Source organism: Mauremys mutica, chromosome 2, assembly GCF_020497125.1.
Source record: "Mauremys mutica isolate MM-2020 ecotype Southern chromosome 2, ASM2049712v1, whole genome shotgun sequence".
Lineage (NCBI taxonomy): Eukaryota > Metazoa > Chordata > Testudines > Geoemydidae > Mauremys > Mauremys mutica.
The window spans coordinates 166,721,285-166,745,662 of record NC_059073.1 but is presented as its reverse complement, the minus strand read 5'-3'; the positions used below and the strand labels follow the sequence as shown (position 1 = coordinate 166,745,662).

The following is a 24,378-nucleotide window of genomic DNA, read 5'->3' as shown; positions in this document are numbered from 1 at the left end:
CCTCCTAGTTCTTGTGTTATGAGAAGGAGTAAATAATACTCCCTTCCTTGGTCCTTGAAAAGATATTATGTGACCCCCTCCCCCTTGTCTCTCACGTCCTGGGACCAAAGTGGATACACCACCACCGCAAACAACAAGGTTCAAAGTCAATGCACATGGGAGAAGCATCTTGTGTTTCATTCCTTATGTCCTAGGCCCATTGTGTGGCCATTTCCTTTTCTTCCTTTCTGTCAAAAGCTTTGGTGTTTTGCACAGAAACATTATTTCCCCAGGAGAGACCCAGGAGTGAGGGCTGCATTCCTGTGCCAAACAGTCACTAGAAGGGGGCAAAGGCCTTTAGGACGAGGCGACCGTCACTGTCAAAAAATCATCTCCCTCCTGTGGTTCCGCGGGCAGCAGGAGCAGCCGCAGCTTGGTGGCCCCTGGCAGCACTCCTGGGGTGGCCGGAGCAGCAGCAGGCCCCCTGGGGCTCCCCTGTCTGGGGCAGCAGCTGGAGTGGCAGCAGGGGGGGGGGCTGAAATTTTGGACCGGACATTGTAGGTCCACCGTTATTTTATTGAATTGCCTCAAAACAGCAAGTCAAGAAAGTCTCCTAAGTGCCAGGCTCTCTGCCATGGAAACAGCTGCCCCTGCTCCCCAGGAGTCTGTGCGTTCCACCCAGCAACGTACAAACCTCTGCACTGAAGGGGGGTCAGACAGTGACGGTAACACAAATCTTCCGACTATTAACCCAAGTCCCTTCCTTCCTTTAACCCAGGACGTGCCAGTCAACTGTTAGCCATGGTGTTATCTTCATCTTAAAATACCTCTCAGGACATTGAACAGAGGAAGTGAACCCCCCTCCCCCAAATGGCTCCCTGTTGAGGTGTTGTACCATACCTGCCCCTGGAGACTGTCTGGTTTTATATCCTTAGACCTTTTTCTCTTCAAACCCCTTATCACAATCTATGGGCCACCTCCACATTTCAGAGTTTAGAATTTACTCTCCTCACCCTGGTATGGCACTTTCCATGTGGATTAGACAAAGTGAGTGGGGGAAGCTCCATGGCTAATGAAAACCGATGCTTTGGGTGAGGCTTGAACTCATAACCCCAGCAGTGCACCTCCTTCACTAGCCAGGTGTGCCCCTGTAGGTGCTTCATAGACAAGCTTGGGAAGTAGGGTAGTTACCTGTGTCTGTGATTAACCACTTTGGTGACCTAATTGAGAGGCTGATGGTTCAAACCCAGGTGAAGATAGCGATAGTTTTTTTTTTAGTGATGAGACTCCAGTACATTTTAACAGGCAGTAAAATGCCTCAATTCTGGTCTAGTCTCATTGGGCAAGTGTAAGTAGTACTTTTACCAGATGCATTGGTGGTACAGTGGTGAGCATAGCTACCTTCCAAGCAGTTGACTGGGGTTCAATTCCCAGCCAATGCAAAGATGTGATGTTCTTTCCCCTGGGCGTTGGTTTAATTCCAGTCACGTTGTATCAGTTTATTAATGGAACGAGAGAATCAATGTCCTGCAGGTCATTCAACACCCAGTGGAGGAAGAAAGGGGCAGGGCTATACAATGAGCAGGTGGAGTCGTCTTGGTATTACAATGTTTGGTTTATTTTTTATTTTTTTCCCCTTTACTTCCCTCTCCCTTTTAGACTCAGAGCCTTTAAGGTCAGAAGGGACCAATGTGATCATCTAGTCCGACCTGCTGCACCTTGCAGGCCAAAAGACCCCACCCACCCACTCCTGTAATAGACCCGGGAGGGGAGGCAGCTCTGTGCACTGCCCCTACCCCAGGCAGCACATGGAGGCTCTCTGCTCCCCTCCCCCATGGGTGTGCAGAGATGTGCCAGCAGCACTGAGGTGGCTCCCGGCCCACTCTGCCTCCGTCTCTCTGTGCCGCTCCCAGAAATGGCCGGCATGTCCCAGCATCCCCTGGGGTGGGGGGAGTGTCTCCATGCGCTGCCCCTGCCCTGAGTACCAACTCCGCAGCACCCATTGGCCAGGAACTGCAGCCAATGGGAGCTCTGGGGGCGGCGCCTGCAGGCAGCGGCACACGGAGACCCCTGGCTCCGCCCACCTAGGAGCTGCTGCCGGAGGGTTGTGTGTACCGGTCACTTTGGGAGCTGCAGTGCCCGGGGTAAGCGCCACCCCGCCTGTACCCCAACCCCCTCCCCCAGCACAGAGCCTGCACCCCGCACCCAAATTTCCTCCTAGAGCTTTGCTTGTCTTTCTTTCACCCAGAACTGTCCTTCTCCTGGGCTGCAAGTAGCCATCCCTGGGAAGCCAAGAGGCAGGCACAGGATTCTACCTCCCAGCAGCCAACCGCACCTCCCCCGGCTTTGCAGAACGAATGGTGACCCTCTACTAACCCCACTTAGCTGCACTGAGGTGCTTAGCTTCTGCCCTGCCTTCCTCAGCTCGACTTTCCTCTTTTGCCCCATTCCCGCCTCACTTCCTCCTTTGGCAAGTCACACAGAGGAGGCAGCAGGAAGAGCCGGCCGCCATAGGACAACCTCCCAGGGCAGAGGAGACCAAACCACAAGGCTTCAAAAGGTGAGTGGCCCAGATCCTCTAGCTTTCCCCTGCTGATGCCAAGGCTTTTTCTCAGCTCATTTCACCAACCTCTGTCCTGCAGGGGTTGAGTTTATCGCAGGTGTTACCCAAAATTGGGCTGGCTAGTAAGCATAGGAAGGAGTAATGACCAACCAGAGTTTGGCAGAAAGCAGCACGTTTGTTATACTGACAGCTAAGCTCAAAATAAGCGGGTGGGGAGGGGGTATCACACTCGCATACTCACGCTCCTAGGACAGGCACGGCACTGGAGATGTCAGGATTCTGCAAGGTAAGTGTCCCACAGCGCAGCTATGGATGGTGCGATGAAGGTAAGTCTTCCTGAGACACAATGAAATACAATGCAGAGAACCACTGGCCAGGCGGTCCGGGCAAAGGGCATTCACTGGAGGTACAAGCTTGTGAGTGCTCCCCTGAGCACAGGGCCCCTTCCCCTTTTAAGGGCCTGCACCTCATGGCCTGTGACTAGAGATGACTTGGCTGCATCTGGTTGGTCACACTCCACCTTGGGCAGTGTCCATGCTCTGGGTGTGTGAGTGCAGCCTAATTAGCGTCCCACACACCTTGTCTACCTGGGAGCTCTTCTGCTCTTCAACCAGCCCATTCATCCCACGAGCATTCCAGGAGGGAGCGGGAGGGGAAAAGCCACTTCACAGGCATTCAGAGAGGGAGAGGAGACAAAAGTGGGAGCAGGGGAAGTATAACAGACCTCTGAGCATAGAAATCACTGCTGCTCCTACAACAGCAGGGACAGGCCAGGAGGAGCTGGGAAAAATAAGCCAGCATGTTTCTGCCTGGCTTTGAACCAAGAACCTTGTGTGCATTAGGCAAACGTGATAACCACTACACTACAGAAACTCTGTTGCAGGGCTCTGCCCCTTCCTTCATAAGAACGTAAGAATGGCCATACTTGGTCAGACCAAAGGTCCATCCAACCCCGCATCCTATCTGCCAACAGTGGCCAATGCCAGGTGCCCCAGAAGGAGTGAACCTAACAGGTAATGATCAAGTCATCTCTCTCCTGCCATCCATCTCCACCCTGTGACAAACAGAGGCTAGGGATACCATTCCTTACCCATCCTGGCTCATAGCCATTCATGGACTTAACCTCCATTAATTTATCTGCAAAAAGAACAAGGAGTACTTGTGGCACCTTAGAAACTAACACATTTATTTGAGCATAAGCTTTCCTGGTCTAAAACCAACTTCATTGGATGCATGCAGTGGAAAATACAGCAGGAAGATATATATATATATATATATATATATATATATACACACACACAGAGAACTGAAAAATTGGGTGTTGCCATACACACTATAACGAGAGTGATCAGTTAAGGTGAGCTATTATCAGCAGGAGAAAAAAACCTTTTGTAGTGGCTTTCATGGCCTTTGAGAAAGCAAGACAGAGCCTTGGAAGACCCAGCAGGGTTTGTGGCACAGGAATTGTTCTCAGATTCCACTGAGACTTCAACTCAGATTGCAGGATTCAAAGTCCTGAGTGCTGCCCTTACACCATGGGACCAGCAGAGCACCTGTTGATTACTGTAGACTTCCAGCAGGGAGGACTCCGTGGGCAGGGGCGGCTCTAGGCATTTTGCCGCCCCAAGCATGGCAGGCAGGTTGCCTTCAGCGGCTTGCATGCGGGAGGTCCGCCGAAGTCGCAGGTTCAGCGGACCCTTCGCAAGCATGCCGCCGAAAGCAGACTGCCTGCCACCCTCGCAGCGACCGGCAGAGCACCCCCTGCGGCTTGCTGTCCCTGGGGCCTGGAGCCGCCCCTGTCTGTGGGGACCTTTTTTTCTGGCAGGGAGGACTCAGTGGGAACATGCCTGTCTGGCCAGCCCAGCATTTGCTCAAAAAGTCAGCGCACGGACTTTGCTGCAGGCCTAGAGGCCTGTCTTCCGCCAGACTGTGAGGCCAGTGGACAGGTGAGGCAGTAGCACCTTCAGTCCCAGGCAGTAAAGGGCCCTTCCTAGGAAAGGCCATGTCCTGAAAAGGCGAAGCTGAAGTCAAGGAGAGTCCTTCAAAACATTTTTGGGGATATCACAGGGGGAAAGTGTTTCTTTACCTCACCAGGGACTTGAACCCTTGACCCTCAGATTAAAAGTCTGAGCTAGCCAGGCTCACATTTGAAAAGAGGCAAATTTTGTGCAGAAGAGAAACTGGTCATGAAAATGAGGGCAGGAAACTATACAGAAAACGTGCTACTCTCGCTCTCGTAGCAATCCTAGGCCCAGCCTGCTCCTCCATCCAACGCCCTGAGGCCTTATTCTTTTTTTCATTAAATATCAAATCCAGGAGAAAACACAGTTATACAAAGCAAAACGAAATCACAAACAGAAATGTCATTGGAAATACAGAAATAAAAAAGGAAAATGCAATCCCCATCACTTTATCATGTAAGGGCCATTCCTGTATCGAGAGCACCCTTGAAGGTCCCTGTGTGCTTAGGAGAAACCTGGAGGAACTCATACCACAGCCTGAACATGAAACTCAACTGCTTCCAGGTGCTGCAGTAAAACTCTTTCCCTGCTGTGACGTTGCACTCCATAGGGTTTTATGAAAATATGCTAATGAGTGTGAATATAAAGTGACTGGACTATGCTTCATGCAAAAGGTCTCTTGTAAGGTATCATTACAAAGCTTATAATCTACTGAGTGTGTTCATCCTATTTGTATGAACTGATCATTCCTGCATCTGAAACTAGACATATGAACTATAACTCTGAGGTCCTGGTGTAATGATGCAAAGTGTGGGCCATTAATAGTGGTTTGGACTCTTGATGGCTCCCATTAACCAGGACAATTGACTGTAGATGGCTCTGTCCTGCACCATCTGTGAGTCAGGCCAGGAAGAATGAAGGCTTGGGGGGGTCTCACAGGACATGTGACCATGTCACCTGGTACAGGAATCCATCTTAAACCTGGGGCTCTTCCTCAGGAGAGAGACAAAAAATTCCTGCCTTGTACCAAAGCTGTATAAGGGGGTGGAACTGAACAAACAAGCAGTCACGAGACATCCCCTAGCTATCACCTGAGCTGGAACAAGGGCTATACCAGATGAAAATATTGGGCCCAGACAAGAAATAAGTCTAGTCTTTGCCTCTCAGTCTGTGCAGATGGGAACTTCCTTTCCAGTGCTGGAGGATTCTCTCTTCTCATCCACCCTTGTCCCAAGCAGCACAGCTTGTGGGAATCTTAAATGTACAGAGGAGACTTAGGAGCAGAAACCCCCCCAGAACTTCCATGCAATTGGCACTTACCCCTCACTGAGCAGGACTGAAATTCCTGCAGGGAGACATCCCCTCTGGTCATGAGCAAAGCAGCAGGGTGAAAAGAAGCTGGAGATTGAACCCACGACCTCATACATGCAAAGCATGTGCTCTTCCACTGAGCTACATCCCCAGGAGGGTCATGTACGCTATAGGTTATACTCAGAGCCCTCCTGTTTCCAGAGCACCCAGTGGCCTAAAGGCAGCATGGGGGACACATTCCCTGCTCTGAGGCCAAACCTGCTGTCCTGGAGGCTGCTGGTTCTTAGAGGTCACTTTGCAGCAGGGCCAGATTCTATGTGTGGGGCAGAGAGAGTGGGTGCCCTGGACTCAGGGTGCAGAGATACTCTCAGCCCTCTCCCCAGCATTGGGTGGGGGGTGCTGCACCCCCTGCTGGAAGGAAATGTGTCGGGGGGGCACTGTGAGTCACTCAACACCTGACCCTGGTAGCAGAAATGCTGTGGGGAGCTCCAAGTGTTTCTAGGATCTGCTCTTTCCACCTGCCTATGAAGTCCAGCTTTCCCCAGCACATTCACTGCGGTGCAATTGGGTCACTGTTTCCATGGCTGAACAGCAAAGAATCACTCCCAGTTTCCCTTCTATCTGCAGCAGGATTAGCCTGCGTCAGTGGTTAATGAGGTGGATCTAGTTGTAGATTGTTATTCATTCCACACCTTGACAATTCACACTGTCCCTTTCCCATGCAGATTCCCAGCACCTCAGTGATCCTGGTAGCGGGGGTTGGGTCCTGAGATTTTCAGGGTTCTTTCCCCCTCCACCTGGAGTGAACTCAGCTTTTCCCCCATCCCAGACAATCCATGAAATAACAACAGGGGCATAAAGAAAGAGGGGAGGGAACATCTCACGGCCAGGGCTGGATGTGCCCAGGGCCCCCTGCTTGTCCATTGTTTCCATGGAATTTGGCCCCCTGCTTTGCACAAGGGACAGAGAAAGATCTTGCTGTTCCTGTGTCTGTGCAAGGAAAATTGTGCTTCCCTAGGAAAGAGAGGCGGGAAATGGCCCCATGAAGGTACAATTTCCTCAGAATTAAGAGCAAAGGACTCAGGCTGAGAACTGATTTAACCCCACTCATCTGGGATTTAATAAATTCTCTTCCATGGAGACACTGGGAACTTGTGACATTAATCCAGACTCTGGGGGTTTGGGCTGCTTTAACTCTTGGCAAAAACATGAACTTGATTCCAAGAAGGGAGAGAGGAGAAGCCTGAAGCTGACTTTAGTCCCAGGCTGGGGTCTCCTGAATGGTGGGAAACATCCTTGGCTGCTACCCAGGGACAGCAGGCTACTGGTGACATACCAGGGCTGGGATGAGAGGGTAATGTTACATGGACTTTATCATACAGGCCCCATCCTGCTTCTCAGAGCCCACAGGTGAGAATCTAGAGAAGGGTGAGTCATTTCTCAGCTGCATTCTCAGGCGTAGTCGGTAGCCGTCCTTGACCAGAGACCCACGGGAGAAACCACAGCAGTTCTGCGGAGAGCTCTGGCTGCCAGGGGATCCAGCTAGGAGAGGGAGTGCTGGGGGATCTGGAGGGCCAGTCCAGTGGGGCTGTCTCAGGAGTCAGAGGTGGCTTTGCCAGTGGGGAGGCGCTAGGTCAGATGTTGTTGGGGTGGGGAAGTAGGGACTACAGGATGTGAGGCTGGTTAAAATGAAACTGCACAAAAAACCCTCCCCCTTTGCTCCAGCTAAAGGCCCTACTGTGGCCTCTCCCCCTTTCATAAAAATCTCCATATCTACCCTGGCTCTCAGAAGCCCCCTTTCTCCCATGGGTATTTTCATGGTTTCTTCTTTTTTTCATGGTCTCGTACAAATATTTTTGCCATCAGATTGATCAAGTAAATTTAAAATGAGAAAAACAATCAAACAACACATCTGTCTCTCCTTCACCAGACATGGTGTGTGTCTGAATTTTTCTACAGAACAGTCTAGGCAGGCAGAGTCACCCCTACATTTACTTCACATCAGGTCCAGCAGTTCTTGAGGCCGTGGGACAGAACTGAGCTTCACTGGCAGCAGCAAGGGAGGACTGTTGGGACTGAGCTGTCTGGGGAATATTTTAATCCTTATCTATTTTTCAGAGGATTAAATTAATGCAGCTTCCACTTCTCCATCCCTCCCAAGGAAATGATGTTTCTGTGCAAAGTACCCAAACCTTTTAACAATAAGAAGTGAAATGAAATGGAAACATGATGGCAACAGAACCTAAGAAATGTGTTAGTCTCTATGGTGCCACACGTACTCCTGTTCTTTTTGAGGATACAGACTAACATGGCTGCTCTGAAACCTAAGAGATGAGAAGCCATGTTCTTGTTCAATGTGCATTGAAGCTGAAAAAGGAAGATGTTTCCTCTTTGATTCCTAAGCCCCCAACTCTAATCCACTAAACACCCCTTTCCTCCCACAGCCAGGACTAGAACCCAGGAGTCATAACTAGTAGCCCCCCCCCTTAACCTTCTCTCTGTGAGGAAAAAGAAGCTCTGAGACCCCTGTGCTGTCCCCTTGCCACCCTGCCTGGGCTGCCCTTGAAACCCAATGGGGTTTCCTTTGGCAGTTCTGAATCTTGCTCCCAGGAAGGGTGAAATTTTAGGAGCAGGTTCCAAATAGTGCAATTAACCAGCCAGATGGGACAGCAGGTATCGGTGTAGGAGCCATTGAAATAATCACAGCAAAATAGTTCAGGGAAACTGTTATTAATGAAGTGTGAGTGAAAGGTGAGAATCTGATGGCGCTGAGATGGTTTTAAATTTGTCATCCAAACCCAGTCACCACCTAGCACATGTTTTAACCTCTTCCTCTCTTACCGTTGCTCCTTATCAGGGAAGGGGAGAGAGCAAACGAGCAATAGAAACACAGACCTAGTGACCGAAGCAAACATTTCTTTGCTCCTTGCTTGTCTCTGTCAGTTATTTGGGTACAACTCACCCCCCACCCACTGTCTGGGCTCGGCTGAGTAGGCAGGAAGTGCTCAGCTGTCAGTGGGACTTGGGGAGCTCGGGACATTGCTGTGAGCTGCTTGAACGTTTAGGTGAAAACCACCTAAACATGGACACAAGATCTAGGCTGCAATAAAGAGGGGAGTCGAGTTCAATCCCTTGTCACCATCAATGTGCAAACCAGGAACTTCTTGGTTTGCATTCCTGATGTGTCGCCATCATGTGGCTATTCTGTTTCAGTCCCTTTAATTAAAAAATTGTGTTTTTTTCATAGAAACTATATTTCCCTCGTAGAGACTCAGGGGCAGATTAATCTACAAAGGGAAGGTGATTCCAAGGCAGTTCTGGAGTAGAAGGGAATGTTTTCAGCATCACTAAATTATTTTGTTGTGCCTCACAGAGAGAGAGAGAAAAAATAAAGCTATTTATTTGTGCCAGCAACACAGTTCACAGCATGAAATACACAATTTTGTGTTCAATGAGTTGTGTAAATTTACATACTAAGAAAAATATGTTTTGGGCAATGCATGAAAACCTCACTGCATTGAACAACCCACTTGAGCTAGTCAATGTACTACAGAATATTTAAAGAAGTTAAGAAAGATGTGCTTATAAATTAATGTGTTGTGCCATTTACACACACACAAGACACAGAAGAAACTGAATTATTTGAGCTACTAAAATTTCCATTTTCTCACAGCATTTTAGGTCTCAAGGTTGTTTTAATTTGCTTATTTTTTTGGAACTAGAAATGGGGAAAGAGTACGCTGAAGTCAGTCGAATTACCGCAGTGAGGGATTAGTCTCATTATTTGCAACTAACAAAACCTTTGTTAAAAGAGAGTTAACTTTGACTGTGAATATCTCTTACCTTCCAGAACATCGAGTTCAGTAAAACTCAAACTCTGGAGAAACAGGGAATACAGAGTGAGGGTACATGCCCAGATAACCTTAACTCTGCCCTCTAGAAGAGAATCCCTGATAGCATATGAGAACAAGGAAAGGTTTGGGGACAAATTACAGCTACTTCCCAAGAGTTTGTTTCTTTTGTAATTAATTGAACCTGGCCCCATCCATTGATCCTGGTCTGGTCTCTGGCTGTGGAATTTACTGTTTACTATTTTTATCCTGCATATTTAAAGATGAAACTGCTTTACAAAAGCTCCTTTATTCTAGTTTATACAAACAGGTCACTTCCCCAGCTATTTCAAGGAGATGGAATTTTCCTGACCCACAGGGAACTTAAACTATCATGCTCAAGATCACACATTCCTTAGGAGAAAACGAAGGGAGAAAAAACAAACAAAACTCACCAAACCGTTGCTGTTTCTATCCAAATGATCAATGAGACCAGAAAGGGAGACTGTGCAATTAACTGTCTGGTACTACACTGACTCTGCAGTTACTTGGATGCAGACACACCCAGCTCTACGGTTGGTAACATACAGAGACTCTGCTGCTACTCATGAACTAGCAGCACATGACCTCTAAACAGCTGCCATTCGAATGTATCTGAAAGTCGCAAGGAACAAGGATCTGTGTTAAAGGAAGGTTGCCATTTATTAGAGCCCCATTTGATGCCATGTGCACAAACAGAGGATTGAATGTGTAACAGGGAGTTTGGTAAATCTTGGTTATTTTAGTTTTGTAACAGGCTCCTGTCCACCTCCAGTAGAGTTTTCAGTCCCAATGGCAACTTACTTACCAAATGTAATACAGACTAGTCCATGCCAACCAAGTGGATGTGGTTCTTCTTCTTCTGCACATTGTAGCCCATAGAGGCCATGGACCTGCAAATGTGTCTTCATGTGCCTTTGTTTCATTGATGAAAACAAACCTAGACAGAGGATTGGAACTGATTTCAGCTGGGGGACATGTTTGCTAGGTTTTTATGCATTTGCACAGGAAAACATTGAAAGTGTCCCATTCAAGGATGCTTATTTAGTGGAGCTCCTGAACATACTGGAAATGGAACTATTTTTATTGAGGGAACAGGTTTGGGAGGGGGCACTTGGATTTGAACCAAATACCACTTGATCTGCAGTTATACACTCTACCACTGAGCTATATGCCCATGATATTTGCATAGGCAAGTCAGTGATCTTAAGGATTTTGAAAGACGGGCTCTGCCTCAGCTAGCTCCTTTTCTATTCCCAGACCACAGGGGTTTAAAAATGCGGTTTGATTAAACTTTATGTACACATGTAGACACCACAGCTTGCACACACACCAGCATAGCTTCCCCCCACTGACATAGTTACCACCTCTCGGGGAGATGGGTTAACTACACGGACAGGACAGCTCACTCCCCTCCACTTAGAGCAGCTTCATTATTTATGAATAGGTGGGAAATAACCTCCTGAATGGACAGGCACCAATGTATCAGATATTGCTGTGTCTGCATTCAATATGGGTAACTGGTCATATTGGGCTGGATTAGGAGGAGCATTGCCAGCAGATCGAGGGAAGTGATTATTCTCCTCTAGTCAGCACTGGTGAGGCCACATCTGGAGCATTGCATCAAGTTTTCGCTTGCTCCTCTCCTCCCCCAAGGCCTCCTCGTGCCTCTCCACTCCCTACTCCAAGGTCTGCCTGCTGCCCACAGCTCTCTGCCCCGTCCCCTGAGACTCACCCTGCCCATCGCCCACACCTCTCTGAGCCCTCCCCTGAGACCCCCCCTGCCCACACCTCTCTGCCCCCTCCCCTAAGACCAGCTCTGCCCACCACTTGCTCCTCTCTGCCCCTCCCCTGACCTGCCCACCACCCACACCTCTCTGCCCCTGTCCTGAGACCTGCCCTTCCCACCCCCTCATCTCTGTGACCTCTCCCCTGAGACCAACCCTGCCCACCACCCACACCTCTCGTGTGTGTGTGGGGGGGGGAGAGACAGTGTGTGTGTTGCGGAAGAGTGAGTGTGTTGCACACTGTCTCTAAGCTCAGACAGCTGCTGGAAGCAACCAGTCTGGAGGCAGGGGACAGCCCTGACATCAGCCCCCCTTCTCTCACTGGCTCAGCTCAGCTCAGCACTCTTTGTCGCACACGCACACACACACTGCTGCCTGCTTAGCTCTGTGTCAGGGGTGCTGGAACAGGGGGTTTAGATGGCCATGGCCCCACCACTCTTGGAGAGAGTCTAGGGGAGGGCAACAAAAATGATTACGGGGCAGGGGACTTACGAGGAGAGGCTGAGGGCAGGGCCGCCCAGAGGGGGGGCAGGTGGAGCAATTTGCCCCAGGCCCTGCAGGGCCCCCAGGAGAATACAGGATTCTATTGTATTGCAACTTTTTTTTCTGGAAGGGGCCCCTGAAATTGTTTTGCCCCAGGCCCCCTGAATCCTGTGGGCGGCCCCTGCCCAGACCGTGGTGCTGCCCACCCGCTCCACCCCCTTCCCTTGTTCTCCTCCCTCCGAGGCCCCACCTGTGCTCCGCCCTCACTCCCATTTGGCCACTTCCCACCCCTGCTCTTTGGCTGAGGCCTGCTGGTCCACCTTCCACTCGCTCCTCTCCTCCCCCTACCCCATGGTCTGCCTGCTGCCCCCACCTCTCTGCCCCCTCCCCCGAGACCTGCCCTGCCCACTGCTCCAACCTCTGCCCCTCCCCTGAGACCCCCTCTGTCCACGTTCAGTCGTCTGTTATCCCATGACACATCAGGGATGGAATAAAAAGCTGAGTTTACTCCAGGGTGAGGAAAGAAAGGCGCCACCAACCCCCTGACATTGCTGCTTTATTAACGTGTTTTAATTAAACAGCTATTGAATGTCCAAACTATGCCCCTTGTGTCACCAGAGCACATCCATTCTAGCAGTTTTGGGTTGGCCACAGACAGCAGTGCACTGTGGGTAGCTATTCCACTGTGCAACTGGCTGCAGGGTGCTTTGGGAAGGGTTTGCAATGCCTCACGGGCTGGTACAGCATCACATGATGCAGGTTTCTCTATCCCATTGTTCCATGGGCATCCTACTAGATTGCCAGCTGCTTTTCAACTGCCGTGTGCGTGGCAGGATAGAGACTGTTTGTGTGTGGGGAGAGACAGTGAGTGTGTTGAGGTAGGTAGGAGCGGATCATTATTATCCCTACGTGAAAGAGGGAGAAACTAAGGCTGAGAAAGGAGAAGTGACTTATCTTAGGTCACACAGCCAACCAGTGGCAGAGTTGGGAGTAGGACCCATGTGCCCTGATTTTCAAACTAACCATCGGATCTTGCATCCGAAGAAGTGGGTATTCACCCACGAAAGCTCATGCTGCAAAACGTCTGTTAGTCTATAAGGTGCCACAGGATTCTTTGCTGCTTCTACAGAACCAGACTAACACGGCTACCCCTCTGATACTTGACATCGGATCTTGAATTTCAGACATTGAATGACCTGAGTAAAGTGCTCTCAGATGAGCTCCAGACCAACAACAGTGCACAGTAATTATTCAGCAAGTATTTGAGGAGAACTGCAATGTTAGAGAGAATCATGAACTGCTCAGAGACAATTAATGCAGAGAAGCAGCAAAATTCATCAAACATATGACTGGTTATGACTTATTTACTTGGTCTTAAAAGAGAACAACAAGGACCTGAGTCTCCTCCCTGTCAATAACCCCCTGCTTAGCCAATCATGATAGAGACTGGGGACGGGAGGCTGAGGGTTCTCACCAGAGAGCCCAAAGGATGGCCCAGGTTACCGGTGGGGATCACTGCCCGAGCACTATTTCATCCCGATATTTTGGGTGGACCTCCCACAGTGGGAGCTGCCGAGCACTCCCCTGCAGCACACTCACACACCCACACACACACCTCCTGGTGTTGGGAGGGGAACAGATGAAAGGACAAAAGAAGCAAGAGACGAAGAGAAAGGAGGGGGGAGGGATGGAGGAAAAGGTGAAACAAAAAGGACAAATCCTAATGTCCCCAGTGATTTTGAGGGACAAAATCCCAGGTGTGGAATAAAATTCTGCCTCCTTAAGCTCGTTTTTTTCATGCCTAGAATTCAACTGTCACCAGATGGATCAGACTGAACAGGTTTCAAACCTCAAGGAGGCTCTTACCTTCTAAACAGGGATGGCTGTTTTCTAGTAAAATCACTAAAAGGGAAGAAGAAAACTCGAAAGAGCTCCCTCCTGGAGCTGACGTCCGTGAACCTGAATACGCTCTCAGTCCTCAAAGAGAGACCTGGAGAAGGAGACTTGCTGAAGCAAAGCCCTGGCCCTTCACCCCTCTCCTGCCTGGCTGATGTCAGCATCTCTCTGTGAGGTCACCACCTCCCCACCACCTTTGACCAATAGTCTGAGGTCCTGGAAAAGGCATTTGTGATGTCACTGCCACACCCCTCCCTTGCTGTGCTAATGTCCTGCCCCTGCCCAGACACTTTGGAGGTTTGAGCTACTCCCTGTGGATCATCCTGTTGGTGTCACTAGACCTGAGTAAACCAAAGTTGTGACTGCAGGCCTGAGTGAACCAGAGATCTTCCATGCTGTGAACTTTAACCAGCCTAAGATGCTAACAGACTGCAAGCAAAATGTGTAACTGTCAGCTGTTTCAGCTTGCAGATGCAGGAGTTTGAAACAGCAGAAGCGGCGGGGAGGAGGGGGAGAGGGGGGAGGAAAATCTGTATGCGTTTATGCTGTGAAGGCCAAAGATAAGCTTGTGGATGAGAACTTTTTCTAACACGCTGAAATGTAATGCCTAATGTAACTGCTGTTGGGAAGGGAGGGGTGAGGGGGAAAACCGAACAAAAGGCTTACACAAACAAGGGGGGTATAAATGCTGGGACCCCGCCTGCGCGCGGGTGTGCAGGATTTGAGAATGCTTTTCTCCCTGGCACCTTTCTTTGGGCTCAAATAAACCTGGTTTTGCTTCTCCACCCTGGTGTGATAATTAGTGCGACGCACACCGGGCAACGAACCCTGCTGTTGCTCCGCCTCGGGCTCTTTGAGCCGGCAACAATCCCATTCAAGGAGCATTCATTCTAGGAAGCAAGCCGGATAGACAGGAAAACATCAGACGCTGCTCCCAATGCTACACTCAGTTTTTCAGAAATTAGTCAACTTTATGGCCAGAAGCGACCATTGGAGCATCTAATCTGACCTCCTGCATATCACAGGCCTCCTGTATGACACAATAGCTACTTTTGGGGCAAACACATTCCAGAAAGGCATCTAGTCTTCATTAAATGACATCAGGAGATGGCGAATCCACCACTTTCCTTGGTAGCTTGTTCCTGTGGTGAATCATCCTCACTGTTGACTATTTGTGCCTTATTTGTAATATGAATCCTTTGTCTGGCTCCCAGCCCCTCTCCAAGGGTTGCAGCTGTCTGGAAGTGCTGCCTTCCACGCCTTCCTCATTCACCCCTCATTCATTCAACAGGGCAACTGATTACCAAGTGGGGGGAAGATATTATTCTACTTCTAGCAAAAACACATTTTTCTTTTACCTTAATTATACTACCTTAGGGGCTCGCTATAACATACTACCAAGGTTCAATATAAAGTGCTATACAAGTTATACAAAAATGCATAATGCAGAGATTTATCTACAACTGCATTGATTGACTGCGGTGTTTGAATGAGGCTTTATACATGGCTTCCTGTAGACCCTTGCAGACACCAGACAGTAGCTTCCTCCTTTCCCCCAGTGAATTTGGATGGGATGTGAAGCCTGAATTGATCCCCTCCTCTCTCCTGTTTGGGGAAGAACTTGGGGGAGTTCAGTTCCTGATTTTTATTTGACCTCTCTCCAGTACTTGTATTGGTTTGGCCTTCCCCTTTCCATCCTTGTTTCAGGTTTCTGTCTCTATTACAGTAGGTGATGCAATGGTATGTGAGAAAGAGGATCAGAATTCTCAGCAGGAGACTGTTGAGCAAGTGGATAAACACAGAGCATTATCACAAAGATCGAAAAGGAATGTGTCCTGGGAATTCACCGCTTTACTAAGTGTGACACTATGGAATTGTGAGACATTTTATATTATTTTTTTTATTATCAATACCAATTTGATACAATTGAAATGACTCATGCTAGATATGTCATGTAAGGTGTCAGTGAAAATGTTATGTTTTTCCAAGTATGATAATTTTGTTCCTATGTTTGTATCACCTTTGTATTGTGGGTTATAGATTTGTAGAGTATATCTGTATTTCCAGACTTGTGCAGTGTTTCTGGGTGAGACGTATTGGCATCAGCGCTGCCTAGGTTATTTGATGGCCCATCACCTGTACAGTGAGACCATGGAAAGGATCAAGGGCAGGGGTGGGCAAACTTTTTAGCCCGAGGGCCACATTGGGGTCCCCAAACACCCTGGCCCCAACCCCTATCCGCCCCCTCCCACTTACCGCCCCCTGTCTGCCCCCCTCAGAATCCCCGAGCAATCCAACCCCCCCTGCTCCTTGTCCCCTGACCGCCCCCTCCAGAGACCACCCTCCCTAACCAAGTGTGACACTGTATGGAATTGTGATAACTGCCCTCCCAGGACCCCACCCCTACCCAACCCCGCTGCTACCTGTCCCCTGAATGCCCTGACCTCTATCCACCCCCCTGCCCACTGACAGACCCCTGGGACTCCCACATCTATCTATCCCCCGTTCCCCCAGAACCTCCGCCCCATCCAACTGTTCCCTGACTGCCCCCCCGGGACTCCCTGCTCCTTATCCAACGCCCCCACCTCCTTACCATGCTGCTAAGAGCAGCGTGTCTGGCAGCGACTTGGACCACGCAGAGCCAGACACACTGCCCAGCAGGAGCGCACAGCCCCGCCCCGCAGGAGCACTGCCCGCGCAGTGGCGTGGCTGTGGGGGAGGGGCTAAACTCCCCAGCTGGGAGCTCAGGGACCGGGCAGGACGGGCCTGTGGGCTGGATGTGGCCCGTGGGCCGTAGTTTGCCCATCCCTGATCAAGGGCATAAACCTATTTTGTCAGCAAGACATGCAGGCGTATGTCTGTGTGCTGAGACCTCCGAGGCTTTTCCATGCCATGTGCTGTGAAGCTTCTGTTTGGGACACAGGAAGTACAAGCCACATGGGAAAAGGAATATAAAGGGCAACTGCATCATCTCCATTTTGTCTTCAATCCCTCTTCCTACCTCTGGAGCAACTTCTCTACAAAATGAAGCCTGGAACAAAGGACTGAATGACCCATCCAACCTGTGGATGTGTTCCAGACGGACTTTCAAGCCAACAACTCAACAATACTGCTAATAACTTGATATATAGATTTATGAATGCATCTCACTGTTTTCCCATTTAACAACTTTTTTTGTGTCGTGTCCTGTCTTGTCTTTCCATGCTAAAGGATTGGCCGGCAGTGTGGTCTTTTGGGTAAGATCCAAAACTATAGTGATCTTGTAATGTGGCTGACCTTTTGGAGTCAGAAAAACATTTTGTATTTGTTTTTAAATAACCTCTCACTGTACGGGACCTACGTGCTGATTGGGAGTCGGAGAACTGGAATGCAATAAAAGGGGTTGTGTGATTTCTTTTTTCAGCTTCTCGATAACCCGTGTGTGGGATCAGATGCAGTTTGTGACTGGTCGTTGAGTTTAACTTCAGTGTTAACCACCAGTTTTGGGAGCATCTGCTCTCCCTTTTTCAACCTGCCCTGACCCTGGCATTTTCAGTGTGGACTGCCCCAGGCACACCAGCTCACACTAAGCACTGAAGTTAAATTAATAGGGTGTTTTTTTATGAAAGTCTTATGAAATCAAGTGACCTCCTTTGTTTTCTTTCATCTGAACAGGGTTTCCAATTTCCCAACCTGATGTGATCTCCCAGCTGGAAAAACGGGAAGAGCCATGGGTCCCAGACCTCCAAGGTTCAGAGGAAAGAGAGATCCTGAGAGCTCCCTGCACAGGTGAGGAAAGATTTAACCAACTCAGAATCTGTAAGTGCCTGAAGGAAACATCTGGGATGCCCTACAATGCCCTTGGAAGGTCTCTCAGTTCAATATTGTCCCTAGGAGGGGTCGTATCCTTAGGGTAAATATAGCTCATGGCTTCCTGTAGACCCTTGCAGACACCAGACAGTAGCTTCCTCCTTTCCCCCAGTGAATTTGGATGGGATGTGAAGCCTGAATTGATCCCCTCCTCTCTCCTGTTTGGGGAAGAACTTGGGGGAGTTCAGTTCCTGATTTTTATTTGACCTCTCTCCAGTACTTGTATTGGTTTGGCCTTCCCCTTTCCATCCCTGTTTGAGGTTTCTGTCTCTATCACAGCAGGTGACGCAATGGTATGTGAGAAAGAGGATCAGAATTCTCAGCAGGAGACTGTTGAGCAAGTGGATAAACACAGAGCATTATCGCAAAGATCGAAAAGGAATGTGTCCTGGAGTCGTAAGAAGGAAAAATCCCATGACATTCAGCACAGACCAGAAAGAGAGCAGGGAAAGCGGCCAGGGGAGAAAGTGCATAAATGTATTTCCTGTCAGGAAACTCAGAAGGACCTCAAGGAAACCACAACACAACAGGAAATCCTCAGCGGAAAGAGAAAAAATACATGCAGTGAGATTGGGAAAAATCCCAGTGAGATTGGGATTACTCCATCCTTATAAAGCATCACAGAATCCACCCAGGGAAGAGGCCCTATGAATGCAGTGAGTGCGGGAAAAGCTTCCCTAGCAGCTCAGGCCTTTATCAACATCAGAGAATCCACACAGGTGAGAGGCCCTATGAATGCAGTGAGTGTGGGGAAAAATTCAGTCGCAGTTCACACCTTATTAGGCATTGGAGAATCCACACAGGGGAGAGGCCCTATGAATGCAGTGAGTGTGGGAAAACCTTCAATCGCAGCTCAAACCTTCTTACTCATCAGAGAATCCACACAGGGGAGAGGCCCTATGAATGCTGTGAGTGTAGAAAATGCTTCGCTGACAGCTCAGCCCTTTCCGAACATCAGAGAATCCACACAGGGGAGAGGCCCTATGAATTCAGTGAGTGTGGGGAAAATTCAGGCGCAGCTCAGTCCTTATTAGGCATCAGAGAATCCACACAGGTGAGAGGCCCTATGAATGCAGTGAGTGCGGGGAAACCTTCAGTCGCAATTCACACCTTATTAGGCATCGGAGAATCCACACAGGGGAGAGGCCCTATGAATGCAGTGAGTGTGGGAAAACCTTCAATCGCAGCTCAAACCTTCTTACCCATCAGAGAATCCACACAGGGGAGAGGCCCGATGAAGGCAGTGAGTGTGGGAAAACCTTCACTAGCAGCTCAGGCCTTTCTAAACATCAGAAAATGCACACCGGTGGGAGACCCAATAAATGCACTGAATGTGGGAAAACCTTCTGTGGGCACTTAGCCCATGTTAGTCATCAGAGAATCAGCAAGGGAGATCAACAACATAAATACCTCTAGGGCTATCAATACTTTTTTTTCTCTAATAATTTTCCTGATTCCCACATAGTAATATTTAAACTGTTGTTTGAACTGTTTGCATCATGGTTATCCCTCAGTTTGACCAGATGAGTGGCCCATTTTTGCCTTTTGCAGTTTGCCCTCTTTTGAGGTGGACCCATTTGTCCTTTCTATCAACTCCATTATCCCATGAGTAATTCTAGTGTGCCCTTCCTATCAGGAACCAGGGAGCATCACATTTATACTATTCTTCCTATTTCAAAATTATTGTTAGTCAACAGTGATACAGATTGTATCATTGCCCGTTGTTCTCACATTGCTCTGGGTTGTGCTGAAGAGCAGATATAATGGGAATTTTTCAAATTATATTTAAATGAAGAGGAGCAGGGGCAGGAAAAAAAGTGTAATTTCAGCCTCTGTGACACTGGAAGGAGATGGGGAGACACAGAGATTCCCTCCTTCCCCATCACTGCAGAACTGTTACCTTTTCTCTGAGCCATGCAGAGGTTATCATCATCACATTCTATCCATCCACTTCTCAAAGTGTCCTGTGAGGAAGAGTTCTCAGCTGTCTGTGCTTGGAGATGATGCTTTGACTTCTTTAATCCTTTACCAGAGTCGCTATGACTGGAGATGAAAGTATCAAAGGCCTGAAAGGGGAATTTCAATGGATCCCAAACACAGTGTGATCATTTGGAGTTTAAATCCCAGGTTCCATCTGTTGATAAAGCCACTTCTGGCAAGGTGGCTGTTCTGTCCCCCATTATGGTGATGCTAGGATACTAAAAATTTGGTAAATAGCATAACTGACTATTGAGATAGTGCTCAGTGAAGCTGGTTTGACTGGATCAGAGGAAAAAGTGATAAGGAGAAATCTCTTGTTCTGATTCTCAATAATCAGATATAAACTGCTCTGGAGTTTCACTCCACACTTTCATTGTTATGTATTTTATCTCTCTGTGATGTGGGTTTCAATCTTTCCTGAAGGCTGTTTGGTCACTCAGTTGGATATTAGTTGAGTTTGATAGGATGTAGCTGAGATATATTGGAGAATTTAAGACAAATGACTATTTGCCAAAGTCATCATTTCTCACTTCAGCTTTGCTTTGCTTTGCTTTTTCCCCATCCCTGCATGATGTCATGGAGAAGGTCGAAGTGCAGTTCTGTGTGCATTAGAGAACTCTCCAATTTACTGGACAGGCTAACAAAGAAACAGCAGTGATTTTAAAATCTCTACTCAGAAATGGTGAACAACAGCGAAACCCCAACTAACTGAAGGAAGTGCATATGATCACAGTGTAGTTCAATTGTTTAAGTCAATATTGTCCCAGATGATCTGGGGAGAAAATTCCATGGTAAGTGATTTTTCAACTAGGCACAATGCCCATGTATTTGGTTCCAAAGCCTTTGTAACCCAGGCCCTACAGAAGATCTTTTCTAGCTAATCTTATTGTATCAGAGATGCTGCCCTTCATGATGCAGATGTTGAGGAAATAGAAGTGGAGTTTTGTTGAATTTATCCTTTGTAGGTGCTAAAATGTATATTGAATCAAATCAATTTTGGAAAGCTAATAGCTGCAGAAAAATAGCTATTTTTTAATAGACACTCCAGCTCTGGTCACTAATGAAGATTGTGATCCAGCTCTGTATCCAGTCCCTTGCCTGGAACTGTGCCACCAAATTAAAGAAAAGCTGGGCATGTTTTGGTAAGCCTCACTAACACTGCTGAGATTTGGAGTGGTTTTGTAAAGAATTCTACTTCGGAGAAGTGTAAATTTACCCTAACCAAGGCCAAGGATTTGGAAAGAGCTGGGGCTGAAAGTGTCCACACCTAGTTCTTGGTTTCTACCCCAGTAAAGGAAGCTGTGGTGACCAATGACCCAAGGAAAATTGTTTGTACAATTCCATTTCCTAGTTCAGTGTCACTGATTACAGTTCCAAAGGATGCCAGGTTACATTGAGAACAATCATCCTTCACCATTTGGATCCAAAGAGAGAGTGCTTCAAAGGACATTCCTTCCCCGTGGATCCCAAACTCGCTGCCTGATTGGGTAACAAGGACTTCAAGGCTGTAGAAATGATGGTAACCAATGAGACAATGAATGTATCAGGCTCCAATTTCAGACTTCCGGATACTCGCATGTTGAGTTCTGATTCTATGGTTTTGTGTCTGATGCTATGGCTACACAATAAAGCTGATGTTGGTACAGCTGCACCAATGTAGCTGTGCTGCTGTAGCGCTGCTATTACAGCTGCTTTCAGCCAATGGGAGAGATTTCTCCCATCGGACTTGATTAGTCCAACCCTCGCAAGCGGCAGTGGCTCTTTTGGCAGGAGAAGTTCTGCTGCTGATGTATCGCTATCTACACAGGGAGTTAGGGCTATGTAACTACATTGCTCGGTGGTGTGGATTTTTCACAAATTGAGTAATATAGTTATACCGATAAATGTCTTTAGTGTAGACCAGACAGTTCTCTCTTGTGTTTTTATGCATTTACATCACTTCTCCTCTATCTTCTCCCACTTTGAAAGATTAAAAGTGTGACACGAGAGGTATTTTTCCTCATGATGCAAATATTCCCACGTAGGAGACCCCTTCCACCAACACATACTGCAGAAGATCCTGAGATATATGAACTCACAGAAGTGGTTGGGACAAACCACAACTTGAGCCAAGGTTCAGTTGTTGGCAATGGGCATTAAAAGAAAACTAACATATATGATAAGAATTTGTGATCTTTGAATATGTTTTTATCATCTATTAAAATGAGATTATTGGTGAAGTTATTGATTAAAGAAGAAGAGACTAAATATGTGATAATCTGAAGTATTTTGGAAAACTGAAAGGTGTCTTTTTTTGTTTTGTTTTGTTAGTCGTACAGGAAATGGTGGCTAATCTTGAAAAGTTAATTTGATTTAATTTACCCCATGTAGTATAAGGAGTTCTGGTAGAAAACCTAACTCCAAAGTTTGGGGTGGGAGAATGTGTGTGAGAAAGTGTGTATAAGAGAATATTGGCCCAGTATACATTTTAATATTTTGTGTTTTCAAATAGAATTGATTTTATTTAGTTTTGAAGTCAATTTCTATTCAAAGGAAAGCTACTCGAGGTGACAAGTTGTATACATTTTTACCAACTTAGACTGTAAGGGTAACTGTCTTCCCCACTTTTCTAATTTGCAAAGGAAAGGCCTGACATCTCTCCCAGGATGTGTCCAGTAGGTAGGACAGCTGCACTCATCAACCATCGATATAAAGAAAAAGACTCAAATCCATTGCCTTTCATGTCAATAAGCCAGCTAAAGGCTGGTCGATGTTGAAAAGCTGTGTTGGCGTAGCCACATCTCTCAGGGGTGTGAAAAGTCCTCTCCACTGAGAGAAGTAGTTAATGTGACCTGAACCCCAGTGTAGACAGTGTTAGGTTGTCAGAAGAATATTTCCAGTGTTTGAAGTGTAGACACAGCCTTAACATCAATTCCAATTTTGACCCATCTCCCTATGTGTGAGAAAGTTACTGGTATGGAGGGCTGAGCCAGCTGTCCACTCACCTGGTTCCTCAACTGTAGCTACAGCTCTTAGTGCCCATGAATGCAAAGACTGAGAGAAATGGAGAGTTCCAGCCATTGTCATTTTAGTATCTTATTGTTCCTTTCTCTGTTTTTTGTGTTGGCCTTTCTATTCTATCAGGGTGTGAGTGTATAGCTCAGTGCATCTGTGACAAAAGCTCATTGGTGCCAATTGGCAAAGGGGTCACTGTTCTTCACAAGCAACTCCTGTCTCAGTCCTGACAAACTCCCCACACCTAATACACTGCTTTTATGATATTTATCCAGGAAGCATAGCAGTGAGATCTCTACTGAAAGCTTGTAAATTATTGACAATCCGAATCACTGCGAGAGGTGTGTCTTGAGTTATATTGAAGGAGTAATGTAAGTACATGGAAATTTATGCCCATATGGTATTGTTGTGAAAGTGAGTCACCCCAATCATAGGTCTTGGTGGGGACGGCCCATTCCAGTGGGAGGGAATTGGCACCTGTCCCTTGCTAGCCAGTTATGTGATATATTGCTCCATTGTCAACCTTTGTACAAACCCAGAAAAGCCAATGGAAAACCATCAAAGACAAATTATAGACATCGAAAACCTGTGGAAGTGACAAGGACAATATGAGAATGAGGAGATCGTCCTTTCTGTGAATTAAGACAAAAGACTGATTCAGTTCATAACAGGGTGGAGAAAAACACTCTGGGTCCATTCACCAAGGAGATTCCTAATGACCAGTGACTAATTCCTAATGACTAGCAATCAGTGAAATTGACTGAAGTGTGAGGTGTGAATCTACTTAGATACGAAAGGTAACTATTAAAAAGTGTAGGTTGCATTTTCTGATTTTGTTTAGTTGGTAACAGTTGGTTTCCATCAGTGACGTTTGTTTGTTTAAATCTCTATCGGTTGTTAAATAAATTTCTGCTTGTTTGATAACTATACTCAAGTGCTGTGTGAGATACAGTAGCAGTGTTCCACAGTAAAACTAGTAACCTGGGATAGACCATTGCTTTGGGCAGAGACAATCTGGGATTTCTCTGAGTATCTGGTGATCCGGGCTGGACCCCAGAGGGGGACACATTGAAGGAACTCAGGGATTAGGGTGGCTGCTGTAGCTCAGAGGAGGGTCCTTGAGTACCTGACGGTCTGGGTGAGTTTGGTCACTAACATCCAGCTGCCAAATGCAAAACTCCCTCTTCCTAGGGGAAGGTGGCAACAAGGAAACTCACAGCCCTCAGCTCCCTGAGAAGGGTCACTATATGCCTGTATGTTGATTTACCTGTCAAATTCACACAGGGAAAGCTCCCTATAGCATGAAACTCTTCTATATGAAATCATGGAACATGTGCTCTTCACTCTGTGAAAGCATGTAAAGAATCCAAGCGCTGGATGGTAGGGTTTGGGTCCAGAGTGATCTAGCCAAATTGGAGGATTGGGCCAAAAGAAATCTGAGGCGGTTCAACAAGGAGAAGTGCAGAGTCCTGCACTTAGGAAGGAAGAATCCCCTGCACTGCTACAACCTGGGGACCGACTGGCTCTCTGCCATGGAAACAGCTGCCCCTGCTCTCCAGGAGTCTGTGCGTTCCACCCAACAAAGTACAAACCTCTGAACTGAAGGGGGGTCAGACATTGATGGTAACACAAATCTTCTGACTATTAACCCAAGTCCCTTAGAATCATAGAATCATAGAATCTCAGGGTTGGAAGGGACCTCAGGA

At 47.6% G+C, this 24,378-nt stretch overlaps 1 pseudogene; it reads left to right on the top strand.

Annotated features, from left to right (window-relative positions):
- The window catches only part of LOC123363231, a 31,013-nt pseudogene extending 8,205 nt beyond the window's left edge, over window positions 1-22,808 (top strand).
- The last annotated feature ends 1,570 nt before the right edge of the window (window positions 22,809-24,378 follow it).